Source organism: Pipistrellus kuhlii, unplaced genomic scaffold (assembly GCF_014108245.1).
Source record: "Pipistrellus kuhlii isolate mPipKuh1 unplaced genomic scaffold, mPipKuh1.p scaffold_m20_p_6, whole genome shotgun sequence".
NCBI lineage: Eukaryota > Metazoa > Chordata > Mammalia > Chiroptera > Vespertilionidae > Pipistrellus > Pipistrellus kuhlii.
Genome location: NW_023425562.1, coordinates 16,867,435 through 16,888,165, shown reverse-complemented (window position 1 = coordinate 16,888,165; position 20,731 = coordinate 16,867,435). Strand labels below are relative to the sequence as shown.

At 45.9% G+C, this 20,731-nt stretch overlaps 1 protein-coding gene across 1 annotated transcript in view; it reads right to left on the bottom strand.

The window, feature by feature from the left end:
• Positions 1-13,336, bottom strand: part of MAPK4 (mitogen-activated protein kinase 4) — a 111,582-nt gene extending 98,246 nt beyond the window's left edge. The window contains exon 1 of the mRNA XM_036418869.2: positions 13,268-13,336. The gene's annotated coding sequence lies outside the window, so the exon portion shown is untranslated. The remainder of the gene's footprint in view (positions 1-13,267) is intronic.
• Positions 13,337-20,731: the final 7,395 nt, after the last annotated feature.

The window sequence follows — 20,731 nt, the reverse complement described above, 5'->3', positions numbered from 1 at the left end:
TCCAGCAACAGTCTCCTTTGTCTCCCGCAGGAGCACGCTCCCTCCAGTTGGTTGTTTAATTTGCAGGCAAATCTGATCATGCTACTTGCCTACTTAAAACCCCTCCACAACTTCCCTTGCTTTTCAGATCAGTCCTGGCTCCTCTCCCTGGAGGACAGCCCCCCCACCTCCCCATCCCACCCCCAGCACCCCACTCTGCCTGTCTGTCCACACAAAACTCCCTCACCCATCAAATTCTTACATTGTCATATGTGGCTCCCCAGACCAGGTTTGCCCAATTTTGCCCATGCCACTCCTGGAACACCTTCTTCAACTGCCACACCCTAGTCATACTCTGAGATTCCGCCTGGGCAGCCCCTGCCCCTGAAAGCCACCCTCCCTGCTGCCCATGTGTGTCCCATGGGGCCTGGGCACTCCCTCTACAGAGACTGGTACTGTGACTGTCCCTTTACTGGGCCATCACCCACCCATAAGAGCAGCTGCTCAGTGAATGACTGAATGGCCTTCCTCCATCCAGCAACAGAGCTTGCACAACACCTGCCAACTAACAGATGATTCATCATATTTTAATGTCAATGTATCAGTGTTACAGTTGGGTGGGAAGCGAGTTCAGTTCCCGGCCTTGTGACCGTTAGGTGGATTTGCAGCAATCAAATAATGTCCTTTCCCTAAACAACATGGGTAGTATCTGCATCCTTCCTCCTGGAGCAGTGGTTCTCAAAGGACAGTCTCTGGACCATCAGCATCAAGCATCACCTGGAAGGTGTTAGAAGTAAGTGCCAAGTCTTGTCCCACCCCCCATCCCCCACCCCAGTCCCCCCAGTAATTACTGAATCAGAGATCAGGGCATCACCCCAGCGAACTGGAGTTTGATGCCTGCAGGGAGTTCCAATGCACACTGGGGTTTGAGAACCAGTGCTCTGGAGCCTTCTGAGACCATTGGGGGCAGTTCAGATGCTGCTCTGTAAGCAGCTGCCTGACAGTTTCCCCTTCTTCGGGCTGGCAGGCACTTCATGGCTGAAGGCAGCTGCCTTCCAGGAGCCAGAAGTGGAAATGCTCCCCTCCCAGTAGCTTTTGGAATCAACATGAATCACCTAGGGAACAAAGGAAGCCAGGCAACACGAGCTCCGCGCTCCAGGGAGTTCTCACTGACCCTGGCAGCCAGCGAGCAGGCTCTCCAGAGGCTTGCTGCCCTGGACAGAGTTCACCTCAGGCGAACTCTGTCACCTGGGTCTTACAGAAGCAGGTGTCTGGTTTCTTTTCTCCAAAGAACTCTGTTGCAAACGTCAGAACTGTGACAAGCAGATCTGCCTCTCCTGCCACAGGTAGGCACAACGGAACAGACCAATTGGGAAGATGTTGGCATCAGGGCCACAGAAAGTCCAGCTGGTAGCTCCACTAAGGCAATGCACACCCCACCCCAAATCACAGCGTGACATACTCAGGCCCACGAAGGTGCCCAAGGAACCAGAAATGTACCGCTTTCCACCACTGACATTTCTAATAAACCCTTCCGGCTATCTTCCTTTCGTGCCTAATTGTTATTGAGCACCTGTTATGTGCAAGGTAAGTCATGTTTTGCTTGCTCGCTTGCCCGGTGGATTGCAACCTTGGCTGCAAATGAGAATCACATACAGAGCTTTGGAAAAATTCTGATGCCCAGACCAGATCCTAAGCTAATTAAACCAGAGTTTCTGGAGTGGGACCCAGGCATCAGTATTATTTGAACTCTCAAGATGATCCCAATGTGCAGCCAATTTGGGGGAACCATGGTTTTCAATAATATTGATGTCTGGACACCATCCCTAATGACATAGATCCATTTCTAGGACTGCATGCATGCGGTATACATATGCATGTGTGTGGTATACATGTATGTGCAAATGTATGCATATGTATGTGCGTATGAATACATATATACATACACATATCTATTCACACATACCTTTATATGTATATAATCTCTAGGTCATTCTAATATAGCCAAAGAACCACTCCATAGACCATTGGTTTCCAAAACTGCCTGCACTTTAGAATCATCTCTAAAAGTTTCAAAGCCCAGGACATATCCCAGGACCCAGACCAACCAGCTCTGGGGTGGTCGGCTGAGCACAGACATCAGTGTTTTGTGAAGGCTCCCTAGATGATTCCAAAGCACAGAAAAGTTTGGAAAGTGCAGCACAATGCCAAGTTGCAGGAGAGTCTTCTGCTATCGTACTGTAGCTGTCCTGTGGCACCCATCTCACACACCTGTTACACCAAAATGCATTTTAGAGACGTCTTTATCACAATCCTTTACAACCATGCCCAGTGGAGCCAATGCCTTCTAGGTACTTATTTCAGGAAACTGCACTCTGCCTCCTCTCTTAAGGAATCCTACGCAGGACTCCACTGTCCCCACACTTGGGGAATGGTCTTCCTCTTTGAAATTTCTTCTGTTGCTTTTTTTAAATGTGTCTTTTAAAATGTATTTCAGAGACAGGGAGAAAGAGGGATAGAAACATCAATGATGAGAGAAAATCATTGATCAGCTGCCTCCTGCATGCCCCCTACTGAGGATTGAGCTGGCAATCCAGGCACGTGCCCTGACCAGGGATCAACCATGACCTCCTGGTATATGGGTTGATGCTCAACCACTGAGCCACACCAGCTGGGCTTTCTTGCTTTTTTGGGTGGCTTCTGACAAAACTATCTTTCCAGCTCCCTTCTCATCATGTTTGAAAACTGGAAGTGGTTTGGGGGCCTCGGGTGCCCAGGGATGAATTTAGGAATTGGAGGATTCTCCAGCCCCTGCTGAAGGTGAGGATAGCTGGACAGATGTGGCTCACATTTTAAGAAGCCAGCCGAGAGAAAACACTATTTCACATTTCACAATTTTGATGCTATGCACTTTGATTTGCCCAACAAGGGAAAATAATTTTACTTCATAACAAAAGTACAGGGTTGAAATATTTCTCATCTAAAGCAGGCATGGGGAACATCCGGCCTACAGGCCCTGTCAAGGCATCAGGAGTGAGTTAATGAAATGTTTGGCCACATATAGCAGGCTAATTTTTAAGGTGATAATTGTGGGTGGCCCACAAATGATGTTGTAAATATCCAAATGGCTGTTGGCAGAAAATATTTTTGTAGAAATGCTGACATTTATATAGCAAGTTTGCTTTAAATAAAGGTACTACTTGAAAAATCATTCATCAAAACTTGGAGAAATAAGTTCAATACCTCTTCTTCTCTTACCATTGGAGTTTTAATTCAGTGTGACCTATTTTCTGCCAGCATTGGCCATTCATCTATACGTTTGAGGACCAAGAGAATTGTTCTCTGTAATGATTATTGCAGCAGAAGGAGGGTGGGGCTGGATGCTAAGAGAACTGGGCTCTGTGCACCAACCCTAATTCCCTGTGTGATCTTGAGCAAGTTATTTGATCTTTGGGTTCCTCATTTATAAACCAAGAGAATAAATACTTGCAAAGATGGTTTTCTTCCAGCTCAAACTTCATGTGGTTCTAATTCTCTTGTGGGCACCGACATTAGTCTTGTGGAAATGGCTAAGTTTATTAGTTTGTTTTCCTAAAAATGGATAATTATTTGGGAGAAAATATTTTGAGTCTCCAATTTCATAAAACAAAGATTAAGTAACTAATACATGCACCATGATGTACTGGTCACAGTGAGGATACGAGAGAGAGAATGCTGAGAACATTAATGAGGGAAACAATTACATAGCTAACCATGATCTAAGATGCAATGAAGTAGATGCTATGGCATGAAACCAGAGAGGAGGCAGCTTGGGGTATTGAAAAAAGAATGTCCAGGATAAATAGTACATTTCTCTCCATCAGAATTAAAAGAAGCAAACTTGGAATCAGACTTGGATTCTAGTTCTGAACATCCCAGGTAGTGACTATGTCATCCTGGACAAACCACTCATATTCTTCAAGCTTAAGTACACTGCCCTCCCCCATAAAATGGGAATCATCTAATACTGACCCAACATACTAGACAGTGGCACTGCGCGGCTCAAAGAAGACACTGGCCTGCATGATGTAAGTTACATAAAACCATGGGGATATACACGTATGTTTAACACATGTTCCTGTGGATTTTTATCTGATGATTTATAAAAACCAGAATTTCCATTGAGGAAGGCATCCAGAGGTTAAGTTCAGAGCTGCAGGATCTTAAGTGTTCTTTTCTCCCCTTTTTTTTTTTTCTACCTTCTTAATTTTTCTCCTTCATTACTTATAAAATAAGAATATGTGCTTGTTTTTAAAATAAAATAATATACCAAGGTATAATATAAAAATCCTTTCCCTCACCCCAATAACCTGCTACTTCTTTCTTTACCACTACTACCGTGTTTCCCCGAAAATAAGACATCCCCTGAAAATAAGACCTAGCGCAACTTTGGGAGAAAAAAATTAATATAAGACACTGTCTAATTTTCGGGGAAACAAGGTAACAATATTGTTGTCCTTCCAGGAGGAAAACAGCTTATGATTTCCCCATAATGATAGCTGTATGCGTATATGTGCTCCTGTGTCTACAGCCATACATACACCTTTTCTAGTTATCCATTACTGAAGAGGAAAGATCTTATTTCAAATAATCTCTGCTTAAGGTGGCATAGTTTCAGATTACTGAAATCTGACATTGCTTCTCATGGTGATAATTAAATAATAATGATCTTATGATTTCTTACCAAAAGGAAAGGTGGAACAGAAAATAAGAGGTTATTTAATATATATTATGGAAACCAAATCCTGAATTCAGGAATGTAGAGCAAAACACTGTATTGTGTGATGGTTAAATAAGAGAAAAGTCAACTGTTAAAGGATGGCTAAACCTTTGGTCCTGGGGATCTGCTTCTGAATAAAGTGAAGAGAGAAGCCTAAGGATTTTCACTGCCCCTTGTTCCATAAATGCATTCCCGGTTCGCTTTCAAAGACTGCTCATAAAAAAGGGGGTTCCTCAGGATTTACAAATTCAATAACTTTTGAATGAAAGCATGCACACAAAAATTGGAAACAAGACTTAAGTCTTTTAACTGAAATACTTTAATAAAGTAAGAGCATTTTCATGTTGCACTCATGCTCCCTGCCCCCCTTTATTCAGAGACCCCACAAAATAAGGATCTATGTATTTTACTTGTCTTTAGTCTCCATTCAGCTCAAGGAAATTGTAAAGCATAGGAAAAAATGAACAGTTATTTAGGTCCCAACATGCCTAGAACCATTAACCAGACATATTCTCACTCACAGTATAAAGTGATTCTCTCTCTCCTTACCCTGAATGCTCTAACATGCTTTCTGTCACTTGGGTGGCACAGATTTCACTGGCTTTACTACCTAGCAGATGGGTGGGTTATTAAAGCCCTCTCTGAGTCTCATAAAGCGGATAGTGGAACCCTACAATAACTGGTCAAAACATTTTAATTTTCCCTCTTCCAATCTGGAAAACTGAAAGCACTTCTCTGTAGTTGCTCCATTGTAGTATATTTCTCGCCTCCTCTTCCTAAGTGCTTTACGGCAATTATCTCCTTCACTTTCCTCTTACAAATATCATACCAGATTTATGGACTTTTCTGTCCCCTTTTTTTCTGTTGAATGAGCTGTCCTCTAAAGCGTTTTGCAGAGCTGATAAAAAATAAAAAATAAAAAAAAATCCTTGCCACCATGTCACTGGTCTCTATGACAAAGAAAGGAATTTTCTCAGTTAACTTTGTCTGAACTTCTGTCACTCTCACCTTTTACCGAAATCACAGCATAATATATCTTATTAGCAGACAAAATGGTCCCCAAAAGGCTGGGGGGAAAAACTTTAAATTCAAATAAATGGAAAATTTGCCAGTAGAAATATAAAAATGTCCTTGACCTTAGAGCAATTATTCTTTAGAAAAAAATCAGCATAAGAGCCAAAGTTCCTAAAAAAAAAAAAAGGATTTTCCCTGGCACATACAGTGACTCATGCTGGAGAAATTAATTTAGTTTGTTTCAGGCTGAAGAGTTTTCAGACATTATGGTCCATAAGTTCTTGTGGCTAGTGGGGCTTTCTAGTAATTCTGCCTCCAAAAATAATCACATATTCTGGGAGAATAAAAAAGTTTCTTCCTCAAAATTAAGTAGTTTATCAATTTTCCATTTCTTCCAAAGGGATAAGTCACAATGTAGAACTACCTGGAAGTGGAGGGACAGGTTTGTTCCTCTAAGGACAGTTATTAAAACCTAACTGGAGGATACAATAGGTGTGCAAAGTTGTATAGTCTTCTCTATGTGTGCAATATTATAAAATTAAAATAAGTTGGACAGCCCTGGCTCAGTTGGTTATAGCATTGTCCAATATACTGAAAGGTTGTAGGTTTGATCCTGGTCAGGGAATATCTATGTTGTAGGTTCAATCCCCATTTGGGGCAGGTACAACAACCAATCGATGTTCTCTTTTGAGATGATGTTTCTGTTTCTCTCTCTTCCCTCCCTGCTCCCTCCCTGCTTCTTCTCTCTCTCAAATCAATAAGCAAATATGAACAGAGGGATGGAACTTTCAGTCCCACCTTCTGACTCCCAAGGAAGGGAGAGGGGTTGGAGGTTAAACTCAATCACCAATGGCCAATGAGTTAATTAATCATGCCTATGTCATGAAGCCTACCTAAACATTAAAAAAAAAAAAAAAAAAAAAAAAAAAGGGTAGGGGGTTTCAAAGAGCTTCCAGGTTGGAGAACCAGACCCTTTCACATGCCAGGCCCCAAACTCTACAAGGACAGCAGCTCCTTTGTTAAGGACTATCTCGTCATCCGGCTGTTGATGTGTACCGTTTAGTATCCTTTGTAATAAACCAGTGATCTGGTGAATAAATCGGTCTCCTGCATTCGGTGAGAACATGGGCTTGGGGTTGGAATCTGAAGGAGAGGGCCTGCCGTCTCGTGGGACTGAGCCCTTTACCTGTGGAAACTGATGTTCTCTCTGGATAAAAAGAACCAGAACTGAGTGGAATCATAGGATATCCAGCTGGCTTCCAAGAATCACTTTGGAACTGGTGACCAGAACCCTTCTAAAAGTGTATGTGACTCTGGTGATTTTACCTGTCTGTGCATCACTGTCCTCATGTGTAAATAGAAACAGTCAAACAGCACCTACTTCCCAAGTTGTGAAGCACTGAGTAAGTGCTCCCTGTATGTTGGCTGATACCAAGGGCCAGTGTTCCCTTTCCATCCAACTTGCCCAGAACTGAATGGCAGCTCCACTACTACGAACAAAAAAAGATCACCCAAAAATTAGTACTCAAAACATTGGAATTCTAGAACTCTTCATAAAATATCCATGAGAGCAGAGGTTTATTGTTGTTGTTTTTTAATGGATTTTCTACAGGCAGATCACTTAAAAAAAAGAAGAAAGAAAAGGAAAAGGAAAAGGAAAAGGAAAAGAAAAGAAAAGGAAAAAGCAAAGGAAAAAGCAAAGGAAAAAGCAAAGGAAAAAGCAAAGGAAAAAGCAAAGGAAAAGAAAAGAAAAACACTTAAATAGAGCCCAGCTAGCATGGCTCAGTGGTTGAGTGTCAACCTATGAACCAGGAGGTCACATTTCAATTCCCAGTCAGGGCACATGTCTGGGTTGCAGGTTTGATCCCCCGTGGGGGGCGTGCAGGAGGCAGCCAATCAATGATTCTCCCTCATCATTGATGTTTCTATCTTTCTCTCCTCCCTTCCCTTCTGAAATCAATAAAAATACATATACACACAAAAAAGAAAACTAGCTTTAAAAAAAGGAAAAGAAAAAAAAAAACCCTGCCTACAGCAAATCTTCTTGTAGAGAGTCTTTTCATTTTGTTCAATCTACACATTGCCATAGTGACAGATCAATCTCAGGTACAACCAGGCACATTTAGAACCTAAAACAATAATCATAGACGTCCTCTCCGTTGAAGACAGGCCAGTTTAGATTAAGGGGGGAAATGTGAATGAATTAAAAATCTGACAAATACGTGTGTGTGTGTGTGTGTGTGTGTTTTAAGTTTTATTATTTTAAACATTTAAGAACTGGAATTGTCCATTTCCACTCCCTACCCCCAAAGGTATTTCCTATCTGGCTTATTTCAATGCAAGGAAAAATCTCACCTCGGCATGGGGCTTCCAAAATAGACATTTGAATCAATGAAATCTTACTGGAAACTTTTCAAATACCATTTTAGTGACCTGAATAAAGGGTTCCACTCACTTTCTGAAGCAGTAACTTGGGCGCAAGGTCAACCTCACCTACAGCATGCATTCAGTTACTTCTGTCCACAAGTGGAACTCATGGGCGGCCTTGGAGAACTTGAACTAACCCTGCTCCTCATTCCATCCCACAAAGATGCTGCTGATGCTGACACAGACCTGGAGTTGCTGAAGATTCGGAAATTCCTCCTTTTGAGGGCAGATATTCACAGAAGTACAGGCTACCTGTATTTAACAATTCTATTTCGATCCATGTTCTCTAATTATGTCAAGTCTTGGAGAAGCTTCTCTTAGCTCTTGCTAGAAGAACAACCCTACTTTCTTCTTCCTACTTTACTATTCCTGCAGCTGCACCTGCCCTACCCCTCCTCGAGTGCTTTTCGAGGGGCAGCTTTACTTGATGCTAAGAAAAAACCAACAGCTCAGAGCCCCTCTCTTGCACAGGACTCTTCCGGGCCTGGGAGGAGCCCCAGTAACCTGTTCACCTGGTCATTTTGCCTTTTCCTTAAAGAGTATCCCTCAAGTTACGTGCAGTGGACTGAGGTGACCCTGTGGGCACCTCTGGTGTATAAATCCACCACATGCTAAGGAAAGAATTTGAGTTTTAGGGTTTTATGTGTGGTTTTTTGTTTGTTTGTTTGTTTTTTGTTTGTTTGTTTTTGCCTCAATAGATTGACTTAATATGATGACCAGATTAGAACATGTGGCCTAAAAAAAAAAAAAAAAATGTTTATTCTCATTTGGGAAATTATTCATATGGAAAGTTCTACAATATTAACTACACATTTGCTAAATCAGCTTTAATAAAAAGAACCAAGTTACAGTAAATAAGATCTCTCCCAGAAATCTGGGAATAGTTATACAGCAAAAAAGCATAGCAACATCCCTGAGAACAGTGGTTCTCCATCAGCAGTGATATTGATCCCTAGGGGGGATCAGTTTGGCAATAACTGGACACAGTTTGGGTTGACACAACTCAGGGAGGGGATATGGGGGCGCGCCTGGCCTCTATTTAGTAGAAGTTGGGGATGCTACAGAACATTCTATAATGCACAGTTCAGATCCCTGTGATAAAGCATGATCCAGACTGCAGCACCAATAGAGCCCAGGTTGAGAATTCCTGCCTTAAAATAACAGGCACATGGAGGAAAAGCTGCTAGGATTCTGGCCAGAAAACGATTGAAGAGTAGAAGCCCAAGTTAACAGGTCACATCAGCCCCCATCATGTTCAAGAGCAATGCCAGCTCCACACTTTTATGGGTCATGGCACTGCAAGGGCCTTACCAAGAGCGGCTACATGAGGAGGCAGTAGCATAATTCCAGGAGCACCAGGAAAGGCACTCTGCCTCCCAATTGCCTCCTACACCCACTTGCCCATGCTTAAAATCCTCTCCTGGTCAACGAAGTCTTTCTTTCCATAACGAGGCCTAAAGTGCAAAGACACCCCTCTCCCCAGTCCTCCCCCCAACCTCCCCCCCCCCCCCCCCCCCGGAAAAGACAACAGTGACCTACATTCATATTCAAGAGGAAGTGACTGATAACAGACTTTTCTCCCCTGAGTTTTCATATACTGAACGGCTCTGAACAGCCGCAGTGGTGGACAGAATGAGAGGACAGGCCCCAATGAGGTAGGGAAAGGGTGAAGAAATGGGCCATACAGGGCTCTGAAACAAACGCCACCTATGCCACAGACTACACCTGAGCCTGCAGATAAGGAAGGATTGGGGGGCGGGGGTGGGAATAGTCACATTTTTGTCCTTCAAGGAAGTTCAAATCGAGTTCCGCTCAGGTGAAAACACAAACAGCCCAAGGATGCTCGAAAGAATGGTAGGTAGGGACGCAGTTCTAGTTGCCATGGTAGGGACAGGAGATGAGGGTCCTAGCCAGCTGTGGGGATCACAGTGAACCCCGAACTTGCTGGATGAAGCCCCCACCTGACACTTAAAAAAGCCATGGCCACAGTCACGGATACAGTAAAATGCTCAGGCAGGGGCCCTTTGTTGAATGAATGGCAACTGTTCCAGATGAAAAGCTCTAAAGATGGTCTGCTGCTCCTCCACCTCTGTGTACCATTCCCTCAGTGGGAGGTAAGCTGAACCCTGGTCCACCTTGCAAGACTAGTTCATGTGTTCTCTGCACATGCCTGGTTCTGGCCTCTGTTAATTTTTTCTCCCTCTTCTTATAAGTGAAGGGCCTCCAAGTCATTCCTCTAGCATCTGCCTTATTTCCCATGTCTCTTTCATAATGGGCCAACTGCTAGAAACGATGTGGGGAGGGAGGCGGTTTTCAAGTTCATAACAAAAAGTAATATATAGTTTTAAAGGAATGTAAATGGGAGATCGGAAATAATTTTGGAAGAAAAGGAGCATTGTACCAAGAAGCTAGAATAAAGCATTTACCAGGAATTATTGGAGACCAAGGTAAAAAGATAAACACGCTAGACATATAGAATGTTCACAATCTCTCATAAAAGGAAAGCCAAAATGTGTTTTCTAACATTAAATTCTAATAGGAATTTGCCCCTGATTTAAAAAAAATAATAATTTTTATTGATTTCAGAGAGGAAGGAAAAGGGAAAGAGATAAAAACATTAATGAGAGAATTATTGATTAGCCGCCTTCTGAATGCCCCCTACTGGGCAAGCCAGGCATGTGCTCAGATGGGGAATTGAACCATGACCTCCTGGTTCATAGGTCAACACTCAACTACTGAGCCACACTGGCTCAGCTGGCCCTGATTTTTCATGTAAGCTGTGCAGTCATTTTATGTATTTATCTCAATAAGTCTGTTAGATCCTTTAGTTCCTAAAGTTTAGGACAAAAACCATTTCTTAGACTTATGCCCCTGATAACAGCGTAAGTGTCCTATATAATAAAACCATAATATGCAAATCAACCGAATAGCAGGACTGACTGGCAACCCATCCCACTGACCACCAGGGGGCAGACCCTCAAAACAGGAGCTGCCCCCTGGTGGTCAGTGCACTCTCACAAAGGGAGCATCATTCAGCCAGAAGTCGGGCTCATGGCCTCTCTCCTCTGCTGCAGGTGGGTGGTAAGGAGCAAGGGGTCTGGACTGCTGCTTAAGCCCAGGGGGATGGGGTCTAAGCTAGCAGGTGGACATCCCCTGAGGGATCCCAGACTGCAAGAGGGTGGGGGCTGGACTGAGGGATCCCCCCACTTCCGGGTGCATGAATTTCATGCATTGGGCCTCTAGTAACATTGTAAATGCTCAAGTATTTGCCAATAGACTAAGGACCCACCGTTCTCTTGCCAATCTGGATATTCCATTATGTTTCAGCATCACAAGATTATTAGACTAATGGAGTCATCAAATGTCTTAGCAGGAAGAACCCTCAGATCACTTCATTTTGCCTCTAGGTCCCCAGTCATTTCAACAATGAGATTTTTAAAATAACTTTTACCCCAACTGCTGCCACCAGTTTGCAGCTGGGGTTCTCCCCACGCCTCCTCCTGATTTAATTGATTGTCCTGTGCCTTTCTGTCCCCACCAGATAGATGCTCCATCCCTTTGGGTGGCAGAGCTTTGCCTTATGAACCTCGATTTCCTGCATGATATGACCACAGTGCTTTGCACAAAGGATCTGCCTTCTTTTTTTACAACGGAAGGAAACTAAATTGGAAAGAGCAGGCCTTTCACTATTCTGCCCAGCTCCCTCACAAACTCCACCTCTATAGTAGAAGCTCTTCCTACACCACATAAGCAGCCCGAGAAGTTAAAATGCAATCACTAAAAAAATGTAAAGACCCTAGGGGCCAGAAACATATTCTCTCACCCTTGTCTCCATATGCCCCCACTAAGTACACTGGGCAACCCTTCAGAAAACAAAACAAACAAAAGCCTGCCCTGAGTAGATGCTCAGTAAACATCTATCGATATTAAAGCTATCCTCCCGAGCATAGCAAGGACTCGAATACCTTTTAACTTGAGAAGTTCGTAACACATCTACTTGGCACATAGTAGGTGCTCCATCAATCTCCTTTAAGTGAAGATGCACGTGGGGCCGCTGTCTTGCACACAGTAGGCCCTCAGCACATGCCTGTTAAACAGAACTGCAGCAGACACTCTCGCTCCTTGGAGAGCCGGGCAGAGGTGACAGTAAGCACATCCGTGAATGGAGCTGGCGCTTTCCAGAGTCCTCGAGAGGCCCGTGACAGGGCGCCCGCCCCGGCGGTGAACCCCCTGTCCCAGCCCCGCATCGATTTCCTATTGGCATCCGCTCCCCACCCGAGAGGGGGGCGGTCACCGCCTCCCATCCTCACGTCGTCCGCCCACCCCGGCTTCTCCCTGGATTCTGGAGAGTTGCGGGCAGAACAAAAGCCGAAGCCAGCCGGGCTTCCCGAGGCTTTTCGGCTGGAGAGCCGCAGGGAAGAGGCCGGGGGAGCCGGCCAGGGGAGCTAGCCGGGACCTGCGGCGATGGCAAACCCTGCTCTCCCCGCGGCTCGGGCTCCGAACAGCCCAGCCCGGGACAGTGGCCGGCTCCCCCCTCCCCTCCCCCGCGGCCCCCGCCCGGGGCCCCCCATGGGCAGAGTTGGGGAGTCCCTCCGATGGGGTTTGGGAGGCACTGCATGAACCCTTTCGCGAGACGGGAGGAGGGTGGAGAGGGCGGGGGGCAGACCCCACAAACCGAGACCCCAATCCGAACTCGCAGGGCGGACTGCCCCTCGCTCGGCCCCAAAGCACACCCCAAAACGCACGGAGCTGCTCCCAGGGTGGGGTCCCCTCGAAGCATCGCGTTCCTACCTTTCTCCTCCACGAAGCTGTCTCCCCACGAGCCCAGAGGCCACCTTCCCATCTGAACCACCGGCCCGGGGACCCGCACCGGTGCGAGCGCGCGGCCCGCAGAGCGAGGGGTCACCGCGGGCGGGCGGCGGGGGCCCCGGGGACACGCTGTGCTTGGTGTCTGCCTGGCTTTTCGCTCGGGGGTTGCGGGTGTGTTTTCTAAGGAGAGGTCTCACTGCTTGCCCCCTCCCCGGCTTCTCCGGAGCCGGTGGAACTCCGGAGGAGCAGGCACCGGGAGGGAGAAGCGGAGGGAGCCACTTACCGCGGCGGCGCCTTTGTCTGCGGTCCCAGCCCCGGCGCGGCGAGCTCCGGGGCACCGGGCACCGGACCGCCCTGCTCCCCGCTCGCGCTCCAGTGGGCTCCGGCTCCGGCACCGGCCCGCGCCGTCCCCGCCCTCCCCTCGCCGCCCGCGATCGCGGGCCCAGCTCCGCCCTGGGCCGGCCCCGCCCCCGGCCCGCCGGCCCCCACCTGCTGCGGAGGCTGGCGAGGGGCGCCCGGGGCGAGGGGTGCCGGCCCTGGGCAGCCGCTTTCCCGCGCGCTCCGCTCCCCCTTCCCCAGCCTCGCGGCTGCTCGGCTGCGTTCCCTGGCGGAGCAGCGCGGGGCAGACGGGCCTTCCCCGCCCCAGCCCCTCGCAGCAGCCTCACCTGAGCGGGGGGCGCCCGAGTTCTCTGGGGAGCCCCAGCCCCCGGCAGCCTGCCTTCCCGCCCGGGCGCGCGAGCTCAGGGACCTTGGCTGCCTCCGAGGCCCGCGCTGCCTCCTCCCGCCCGGGAGGGAAAGCCCCTCCGCGCAGCCCCGGAGGGAGGAGCGGGAAGCGGAGTCCCCTCGGCGCGGTGAAGCCCGGCCTCCACGCGCTCGCCCGGTCAGCACGGCGCTGCTGCAGTGGCCCGGGCGGGGGCTCGGGAGGACCAGGAGCTGCGGGGACAAGGTGGCGGGTTGGAACCAAGCCCGTGCCCGGCGCGGGGGAAGAGCGGGGGGTAAGGCCTGGGGGGGCCTGAGGCGGGAACCGGGCGGAGCGTGGAGGGGATGCAGAGTGCAAGAGCCCGGGCTCTGAGACTGCCTATTTGCAAGGCCGGGATAAAACCCACAGAATGGAACCAACACCTTGGAAGCCCGAGGAAAGGAAAGCAGAAGCCCCTGACGCTGGGAACACCTGGCATTTGGGTGGTGCCTTCCGCAAATCCAAAGTGGTCCACACCGAGTAGGTGCGTGCACCCCAGTGGAATGGTGGAGGAGCCACTTTTCTAGGCGGAAAAAGGGGGGGGGGGATAACCTAAATATTGTATAATGAGCTCATTAGTGGGGTTAGCTGCCCATGAGCCCTACTTTCTCCCAACTCCCAGAACATTCCGGGAGAGAGCCTCACTTGGACCCGTCATAGGATCTGCTCAGTACTAGGTTGCTTTTTCTGCTTCATCCCCACCGCCAGCCCTACCGCCTTCAGAGCGTCGTTCAATAGGTGCATAAGGGGCGCTCAGTTACTGTTGGAAAAAAATCAACCTGTGAGCCCCATTACCGTGCTAATTATAACGTGGGCAAAAACAAACATTTTAAGTTGTGGCATCACATGCATCAAGTGGGCAGGACAATGATGGCCACCTGCAGGGCAACACACGTTAGCTGTCATTATTATGTAGGTAGTTGGTTATAAAATACACTATGTAGGCAGTAGGTTAAAGATTACATGCTATGTCAGAGACAGTTCTCTGAGCCTTCCTAAGGAGAACAGGTAGGGATAAGGAGAGAGTGGGTAGAAAGTGTGTGTATGTCCATGGCCAAGGCGTTCCCATGTGTCTTCCCCAGAGAGATCTTTTTAACGTTTCCCTTCTGTAATGTTCACTGTACATAAGTACTTTCTGTTCAGTGGTATGCATAAGTATGAAATGTTCTGTGCTGATTTATTTATTTTTGTAGCATCTTTTCTAGGAAGAAAGACTAAGAGGTCCTGAGGGTACTCATCTTATCCACACACACAGAAAGCCAGGAAGTCAAATGTCCCTCCACCTTAAGCCACTGGGGTGAGGACCTGGAGACCCGGATGGAGGACATCAGGGAAGCTCCAGACTCCCTCCCCGGTGTTTTATATCAGCATCTTGGGGTGAGACGCTCTTCTTGGGAACAATGCCCTCTCCACATGCGATAATGTATCTCTTCCACTTGGCAACTGGGAAGATGTCATTTTCACCATGAGATGAGCATGAGTGACTGGCTCATGCATGGTGAATGGCCATCCTCTCAACTGTGGGACAAGGGTGTGAAACACGCATTTTAATATCGGAGTCCATGACAGCACAATGCCAGGACAATGAACAGGCACCCTCCACCACATGTGCATCCCATGGGGATGGTCTCCTATGGATGTTCTTATCAGGAAACAAATAGGTTATTTCTTTTTTTTATCCCAAGGGAAGATTCCTACAGAAACAGCTGGCCTGGGTAGGGGTTGGTCAGCAGAAAATAACCACACAGAGCCCAGAGGTGGCAAGGTCACCAAGTCACTTTAGGACTTCTGTTTTTCGGAGGGTTGGGGTGGGGGTAGGGGGAAGTGTACCATCATTTCCCCACTGCCACAACCTGCACCTTGGTGGCTAGGCCAGCTGTGCCAACATCTGTGGTGATTGTAGAGGACCATGGTAGGGCACTGCTGCCCTGAGCAGGAAAATAGCATACCTACATTGCTTAGGGTTTATATATAATTTTTTAATATCTTGTTGAGCCCTGACCAGTGTGGTTCAATGGTTGAGCATCCACCCATGAACCAGGAGGTCACTGGTTGATTCCCAGTCAGGGCCCAGGCCCAGGTTGTGTGGGCACAATCCCAAGTAGGGGCCATGCAGGAGGCACCTAATCCATGATGTTTCTCTCTCATAGATGATTCTGTCTCTCTATCCCTCTCACCTCCTCTCTAAAGAAAAAAAAAATGGACATATTTGTGTCTCCCCAAAAATGATATTGAAACCTAATTCCCAATGTAATGGTACTTGGAGGGTGTGCCTTTGAGATGTGATTATATCATTAGGGAGGCACCCTCAGGAAGAGAATTAGTACCTTATGACAGTGCACCGTTGAAGGCAGTGGTCTAAGAACCAGGAAGCCACTTTCAATGCACATAAAACCTACCAGCACCTTGATCTTGGACTTCCTAGCTTCCAGAACTATGAGAAATAAATGTTTGCTTGAGCCACCCAGTCTACAGTAGCAGCCTGAACAGACTATGACACCCATTTTTGACTTGGACCTAGGTAGAAGAGTGAAGGCAATTTAGATTCATTAGTTTTCCCACCCCACCTCTTCTTCTCCAAGGAGACTTGACATCAGAGCCAATGACTTTGCATGTGGCCTCTCTCCCAGTGGTAAGGACTGGTCATATTTAAGGAACCAACTGGCTTCTAGAAGATGAAGTCACCACAGCAGGGACATATAAATAACCCTGTGCTGGACCACATGTCCTCCTCCCTCTCTCAGGCAGTTCTGTTTGGGGAGAGCTCTCTCTCTCTCTCTTTCTCTCTCTCTCTCTCTCTCTCTCTCTCTCTCTCTCTCTCTCTCTCTCTCTCTCTCTCTCTCTCTCTCTCTCTCTCTCTCTCCACTCCCTCCCTAACCCCTTATTGTTTATCTATCTATCATCTATATATCTATCTATCTATCATATGTCTATCTATCTAATTCTCTCACCATCACCCCTTTTCTTTCTCTTCTCTCTCTTTTCATATGTGCAGTCTGTCTGTCTAGGAAGATAAGACAGGTCTAGGGCTGTTCCCAGCCTGATACCTAAGGTCTAGAAATTAGAGGTAACTTTCTTTCACTTTCATCCCAGGTGGCTCTGGGATTGCCTTTTCTCACTAGTAGAGAGATGAGATGTAAGACATGAGCATAGATTTGGAAGGCAGCAATGGGCTCTCTGGGTTTCTTGGTTTTAACTATGGGCCTGTGACTCCAAACCTACACATTCACTGGACTCGCCTAGGAAATCTTTAACTACACTGAGAAAAGGAGGCAATAATTGACAATGACCTGCTTCCCAACATCTGCCCCATAGAGCATATCCTGTCTTTCCCCCCTCACGGGGGAGACACTGGCCCTATTCTGTTGGAAGTCACCCTGCACTTGCGTGCAAGACCCTGGGCCCCAACACTTCTTCAAGGATCTCACTCTCTAAACGCTCTCCTTTCTCTTTGCTCATCACTTTCCCCTTATTACTGGGTCATAAGCAGCAACTTTCAAATATGGTTTAATGTCTTTCATCTTAAAAAAAAAAAAAAAAAACACACAAACCAGAAACTCTTTTGAATCCATTCCTCTTCAGCTTCTCTCCCAACTCTCTTCTCCTCTATACTACAAACCTGCAAAACAAAACGCTCCTCTTCTCACGGCCTCCAATTCCTCCCTTCCATTCTCTCTTTAACCCATTTTCCATTCTAGTCTTCTCTCCATGGAAACTGCTCTTGTTAAGGTCATCAGTGGCCTCTGTGTCCTTAAATCTAATGATCAGCTCTCAGGCCTTATTTAACTTGACCTACCTAAGAGACATAGTTAATCACTCTTCTCTTCTTAAAATATTATTTGTACTTGGCTCCCAGGACACTTCTGGTTTTTATTCAACCTTACTGGCTCCTCAGAGGACAATTAATGCTAGCTACTTAAAACAGCATGGCAAGCAGCATACAAAATGGAAACGTAGTAAAGCATTTTCCACCAAATTCAGAAACAAGACAGAGATGCTTGCTATCATCACTTTTATTAACATTTTTAGAGGCTAAAATAAAGCAATAAGACACGAAAATGAAATAGGAGAAACAAATCTTCAAAATGGAGATACAAAAACATCCTTAAAGATACTATCCTTGTATAACTGAAAATGTTAGGACTCTAGGGTTTTGGGTTTTTTTCATTTAAAAAAAAAATACAAAAATTAGCCTGGCTGGCATAGATTAGTGGTTGAGCGTTAATGAGCCAGGAGGTCAAGCTTCAATTCCCAATCTGGGCTTCAATGCCCAGCTCACAGGCTCAATCCCCAATAGGGGTGTGTAGAAGGCAGCCAATCAATGCTTCTCTATCATCATTGATGTTTCCCTCTCTCTTTCTCCCTCTCCCTTCCTCTCTGAAATCAATAAAAATATATATTTTTTAAATTCCTATCACCTATTAATGTCATAGCCATCATAAGGTCATAAAGCAATATATATTTGTGGTGATGCTGATGTGTACAAGCCTATTGTGCTGCCAATCATATAACAGTATAGCATATAAACTTATGCATGGTACATAATACTTGATCATGATCAACAACTATATTATGGATTTATGTACTTACTGTACTATACCTCTTATCATGGTTTTAGAGTGTACTCTTACAAAAAACAAGTTTGCTGTAAAACAGTGTGTGTGTTACAGCAGCAGCAGCCTCAATATCTCATGTTTTCTGTGTCACTGGATGGCATCAGTTTCTCTTGCACTTAATTTAGTACCATGGTCGGCAAACTGCAGTTCTCGAACCACATGCGGCTCTTTGGCCCCTTGAGCGTGGCTCTTCCACAAAATACCACGGCCTGGGCAAGTCTATTTTGAAGAAGTAGCATTAGAAGAAGTTTAAGTTTAAAAAATTTGACTCAAAAGAAATTTCAATCGTTGTACTGTTGATATTTGGCTCTGTTGACTAATGAGTTTGCCAACCACTGCTTTAGTTGTTTTGTACAGTCACATGCCGTACAGGAGCAATAGGCTGCAATGCCATATAGCCAAGTTGTGTGGCAGGCTATACCATCTAGGTTTGTGTATCATCTAGGTACTCTGTGATGTTCACACAACAGAGTCACCTAACGATTCACTTCTCAGAACATATCCCTGTCACTAAAGCAGGGCATGGCTGCACATGCTTATGGAAATCATTGATTTTCTTGTATGAAAGTTCTCACCAGCAGACCTAATCTTATTTAAGGGGGTGAGGGTCGAGAAAGGCTTCCTAGGGAAACAAAAATTAAGTTGTGTGTGGAACAGCTGAAGAGTGGCGTGAACAGTGTGAGAAAATGCCAAGGGAAAGGTGGGGGCCTTTGAAAACGTCACAGTCTGGAGGGCAGGATGGGCAGAAGAGCAATCAGCCAGAGAGAGAGAGAGGGCTTTGTGGCCCATGGAAAGAATTTCAGCGTTAATTCTAAGTGTCGTGGGAAGCCCTTTCAGCATTTTAGACAGGGAAGAGTTGAGCGCCTACTATGTAAGTTACTTTATCTGAAAGGTCTGCAAAAGTTGTAACCATGCAGCAAGGCAGCATTTCCCACAACCCCTTGTCCCTAGCATCATTCGGTGATACTGGCCACTAATACCTCCCTCTCCCTGTGACCCTTTAAGTGCTTTCTATCTTGAAGGTTTCATTAAAATTCTGCAGCACTTTCTCTCTTTTTTTTAAATTGATTTTTTTTTTTTTTTTAGAGAAAGAGAACAAGAGAAACATCAATTTGATGTTCCACTTATTTATGCATTCATTGGTTGCTTCTTGTATGTGCCCTGGCTGGAGGTTGAACCCGCAACCTTGGCATATGGGGACGACGCTCTAACCAGCTGAGCTACCCAGCCAGGGTCAATCCTGCAGCACTTTCAAGGCAAGTCAGTCCGGGTCCATATTAGGTATCCAGAGTGGTTTGGGCAGATCTTGACTCTCACTTGATTCCCACAAACAAAGCCAACCTCTCAGCCTGCTAAGTTCCCAGAAGTTTCTTGGCTGGTTTGGACCATCCCAGCATTCTCTTCTTTCAACCTGTAATAAGACCTAACTGAAATCCTAACTACATGTTCCCAGCTCTGTCCTCACCTCACCCAGTCGTGTGCTTTTTAAACTATAGCTCATAATCCATTATGGGCTGTGAAATCAATTTAGCAGAACTTGTAAGCATTTTTGAAACACTTTAATAGAATAAATAAAAAAACATCAAAGTTAGTTGTATGTGATAAGAGTATTATTTGATGACTTTTTATTCCATATATACACTGAGTGGACAGATTATTATGATCTCTGAATGCATAATAATCTGGCCACTCAGTGTATATCCTATAAAATAAAAGGATAATATGCAAATTGTTCCCTTGACCAGGAGTTCGACCAGCAGGCAGGCTGGCCAACCGCCCATGTCCCCTCTCTCTGGCCAGGACCCACCCATGCACAAATTCATTCACTGGGCCTCTCCTCTAATATATATATTCATACACATACACTGATTGGCCAGATTATTATGTGTTCAGAGGTCATAATAATCTGTCCACTCAGTGTATATGCACATTGTGTGGGGATTAGGATATGTGTGTACGCATGCACCATAGAATATTACACCATTGAATGATTTTTTAATAATGGGTCATGATAAAAAAAAAAAAAAAAAAGTTTGATTTTTTTTTCCCACTATTCCACTCCCTCCCATCTCTTGCTGTGTAGAAACTTGAACTTAATAAGATCTGACTCTTCTGCCTTACCTCATTTAATTTATCCAAGTCATTTTTAATCATCTCCTGACATGGTAGACTATCCTCACATACAAACAACCACTGTTAACGAAAATGTATTTGAATTCTTCTCCCAATATCAGAGCTTACCTTGAGTTTTTCTCCTCATCAGGGCTTATACTTTTAAAAGTGACCTAAGGTTATATGAGTAGCTCACACCCATAAGTATGGTCAGAACTGAGGGAAGTCTGCACCAAGATAAACCACAGTAGCCTATTGATCATTTTCAATTAAAAC